Below are 4,406 nucleotides of genomic sequence, written 5' to 3'. Positions count from 1 at the left end.
TAAGGTAATTGAAAAATTCTTTTGGTTCTCTACACTGCCAATAATACTCTTTTTATCCACGGAATTTTAAAATAAATATTCAGTAATTAGACTAATAAAATGTGAGCATAAAAAATTTAAAATATTTTAATGATAATAGAGGTTTACATATAAATATCATTTCAAATTTATTTTTTAAGTAAAAGAGTAAAATATTTACACACAAAATATGAATTATTTTATCTAAATGAAACATTTTACAGAACCAAAATTGGATATAGAAAATAACAAAGTTTTGAAAATTGGGATTCTAATCATGAATTTGCTAATTGTTTATTTCGTTGTTTATTTGCCAACCAATTTGACACTTAATGATATGAAAATTAGTGAATATGACATCACTAATGAGATTGGCGAACTCTCCTATAGTTTTCAAAGTGTGTGGAACAGGGCCTATATTCTGACCTGTTGGAAACCATTTGAACAAATGTAAATAAATATGTTAAAATTATTTGTGATAATAAGGTCCGATTGGCTCTAAATTGACCAGTTTTCCAAATAATTTACGAGAGCTTAAACAACTAGTCTAAAACTACCATATGTTCCTCATTTCACCAAAATTGATTTTTTTAAATGGGCCGTCTTTAAAAATGTGTACAAGTACAGCTTCAATGTGCCAATTTGAATTTTTTTCCACTTTAATATACCTAAAACCCTCAGTCCTTGTGCATGCTTATCAGAATCATTGTATCAGGAACACTTAATTGAGCTTAGCTTACATCATCATAGATGGCATTTGCAAAGTCTCCTTTTTATCTACTTTTGTATCACATTTTCATATGACAGTTTCAATTTCTTCTGTTTACACTTTCGTGTTTTATAGTTACACTCGATACTGTTACTGAGAAAGACTAGTTACTGTTACTGAGAATTATTTTGCAATTTTGATGCACAAAGAAGAGATGAGCTGACTTTTTAAGGTATATTTTTATTATTACATTATCTATTCTTTCAGTTTAGATGATGAACCTCCTGGTAGGAAGCTCACCTTGATTATGGAAGTTGTTTGGATTGACCCCAAGCCGAGTCAAAAAGAGAATTTGTATCTGTAGAAAATGTTACTCTTCTAAGCGAGAGAAAGAGAAACAACTGATTGGGTAGGTGCTAGAATAATTAAACACCTTACCGCTAGTTGTTGTTTTGGTGACTATGAGCATAAAGACTCAATATTTTCAACTTTATTCCATCAATCTTTCAGTTTCATCTTATGTTCAGGAATATAAAAAATGTTAATTATGTAATGCTAGATATTTTAATTAAGTATTCCTTAAGTTCTTTTCAAGAAGTTTTTGTATATTCTCAGTTTTTAAACATAGAATTCTATATTTACTTGTGAGATTTTCAATTTCTTCTGATTTTAAAGTTAAGCTAGTTGCTGTTACTGATTTTTTAGTGGTTCTGAATGGTATTCATAGAAAACAGTAAAAAAATCCTTTAGTAACTGGATTTAAAAAAAGAGATTATGTCATAAAAGGTCAAGTGTATTTTGCAATTTTAGGCACTGATTGTAGAAAAAGATTGCCGTATTCAGAGACAATAGCTTACATTTGATAGAATAAATAAGATAAATATAACAACAACAACAGCAAATGAGATCAAGGCATGAAAAATTCACAAGACTCATTTCAATATTTTTTACATTTCAGCTCTGTATTAAATGATTCCAGAAATACTAAATACTGACTTGGCCAGTGACAGAGTTCTAATGTATGAAGAATATAGTCAGGTAATAATTCACCTATAACACTCACTACATACAATGTTTGGGAATGTACCATCTTTCATCAGTTTATTTCTACTGTTTAAATTCTTCTTTTTGGTGCTAATGAGTATACAGTCAACTTTTTAATTATAAAATTTATAATTTTTATATGATTTTTGAGATTTTTCTTTTTTTTTCAGTAAGAAACATGCTTTATTTCCTTAGAGTAATGTAATACATAATTGTGTGCTGATAGCAGGTCACTTTCTGTGGTAAAATGTTTTTTTTTTCAAGACAGTTTGCCAAGACCAGCCCGTTGTATAATTTGATAGACAATTAAACATTCACCATATCATTTTCACCATAATATGGTTTAAGAGGTAAAGAAAAATACTTTTTTTTTAGATCAGAATACAGATTTATGATTTTGCCATATTAGCAGCACAAGGAGAACAATCTTAGATATGGTGAGTCATCCATTGCTCAGAATTATGCTCTTTGCCAGTGACTTATCAGCTTACAACTGTTTGCAGTAAAAAGAAACATGAAGATTAAGTGATCTCATTGTGAATAGTTTGCTTTTTATACACATATATTGTTTCTTAGATATAAGAAATGACTTTGATCAATTGCTCTACCTGTTTTTCAAAGCACAGTGATTAAATGAGTTTAGTGATAAATAAAACACTTGACAGTACTTTTCGAAAAGTATTTATGAGAAAATTTATTTCTTTTTAAAAGTCACTTTTTCATTTAAAATTTTGTTCTGGTAAGAAAAATGATTTCCTATGAGGAAATTTTAAGTGAAAGAGTTTCCTCAAAGGAATTTTTTATGTATTTATTTCTTAAAGTAAAAAGTTTTTCCTTTGAGGAAATTTTATTATGATATTTTTCCTTAAGGGCAAAAAATCCTCAGAGGAAATTTTGCTGTTATATTTTTTCCGTAAGGAAAAGCTATTTCCTTTGAGGAAATTGCAATTGAGTAAATTTCCTTAAGGAAAAACTTTTTCCTTTAAGGAAATTCTTGTTTTTAAATTTCTTCGAAGGAAATCTAATGTGAAATTTTTCCTCAACGGAAATGATATTCCCTTAATGGAAATAAGAATTTCCTTAAAGGAAATGAGATTACTGTGCTTAGATGGTAAGCAAAGTAAGAATGTAACTCATGTAAATTTTTTACTAAGATGTTAGTGCATCATCTCTGACAAAAAATTTTTCGCTGTGACTTAAAATGGCGAAGACCATTTTTGCACTCACCGGAATTGCAAACTTGTCCCGAAGACTATTATATCCATATCAATTGTCTGGGGGAATAGAAATACAAGACAGTACTTTTCTAGGGTCGTAACTAGAGGTATGTTGAGCTGAATGGTCAATTTAGTTTTTGGTTTTTTATCTGTACCAGAGAAATTATATATTTTTATTGATGTAAATGAACCTCCTGAAATTTTCAGTTCCTGTTGGGCGATGATTGTGTATTATTGAAATTCATGGACATCACTTCTTCACCGGGGGTGTGGGGGGCTCTTCATTTTTGAGGAAAGGTAACTATTTATCATTAAGCTATTAAGGGGTCATTTTTATGTAGAATATTAAAAAAGGGGGATCATTTACAAAAGGTGGGCTATGCAGTTTTGTGTGTGTAGTTGTGTTACTAGTTCTAGCCAAAGTGTATTTACTTGGTGATACAATTTTAGTGTTGTAAATCATGATAGAAAACGTTTGGAAAACTGAAAAAAATAAATACAAAAATGTATGGAAATGAAAGAGAGAGAGAAAGAACAACAAATCCACAAAAAAATAAAATATCACATTTAAATCTTAACCTCGCTGAATAAAACCTAGGACAAATCTAGCAGCATCCAATAAACAATAAAGAAACGACTTATTATTACAAACCAAGTTAAAACAGTGCAGTTCAATATTAATGAATGAATATATTTTCTTTTTCAAATATTATATACATTTGCTTTTCATGTAAATGAATAAGTTTATTACGTTACATTGCTGGAGAAGAGAAGGAGATTGCCAAATCATGATTTTTTGCAACAATGGCAACTTTTGTGGTGTCACTAACGGACATTGCCAATAAAACAAAATCATGATAAATTGCAGGATATGGCCTTAGATCCGTGTGTTTATCATTTTGCTATGCTTCAGTATCATCACTCTGCATTGTAATGTGAAGCTTGCCATGTAGTCGAACTAGTCAGTGTATTATTGAAGACCTTTTGGTGATTTCTGAAAGTGTTTTGGATTTAGGAATACGCTGGTGCATTTCTTGCGTTTCACCATACATAAATTCTTTTTTTTCTATTCTATCATGACCGCGCTTTGTATATAAATTGTCCCCATGTTAGGATAACAAAAAGTGGAAGTTTTCTAAACTGAATAAACAAATCCAGGAAACCTGAAAACTCGATTGAGTAACTAGAGGCATTTCCTGTCACGTATACATGCTAATGAATTTGGGAGCGTACATGCAAGTCTCGACCAAGGAAATAAGTACACTGCAGGTGAGGCTTTAAAGAAGTAAAAATGTACATGCAGTTCGTGTTGTTTTAATTCCTACAAAGTTAGGCTCGAATGTACCATGCATCAAGCAAGCTTGTTGATCAACATTAAATAAAAAATAAGGAGATGGGAATTGAGCATATTTTTCACA

The 4,406-nt window shown here is 30.2% G+C and overlaps 1 long non-coding RNA gene across 1 annotated transcript; it reads left to right on the top strand.

Moving 5' to 3' along the window:
• Nucleotides 1–282: 282 nt before the first annotated feature.
• Nucleotides 283–2,389, top strand: LOC148600274 (uncharacterized). The gene is made up of 3 exons (XR_015918131.1): nucleotides 283–1,136; nucleotides 1,686–1,765; nucleotides 2,147–2,389. It is a non-coding gene; the product is annotated as an uncharacterized LOC148600274 (long non-coding RNA).
• Nucleotides 2,390–4,406: the final 2,017 nt, after the last annotated feature.

This window comes from Perna viridis, chromosome 13 (assembly GCF_037379345.1).
Source record: "Perna viridis isolate PV_CMFRI_1.1 ecotype Kerala chromosome 13, ASM3737934v1, whole genome shotgun sequence".
Lineage (NCBI taxonomy): Eukaryota > Metazoa > Mollusca > Bivalvia > Mytilida > Mytilidae > Perna > Perna viridis.
The sequence above is the reverse complement of the archived record's forward strand: the minus strand, read 5'-3'. Positions and strand labels throughout refer to the sequence as shown.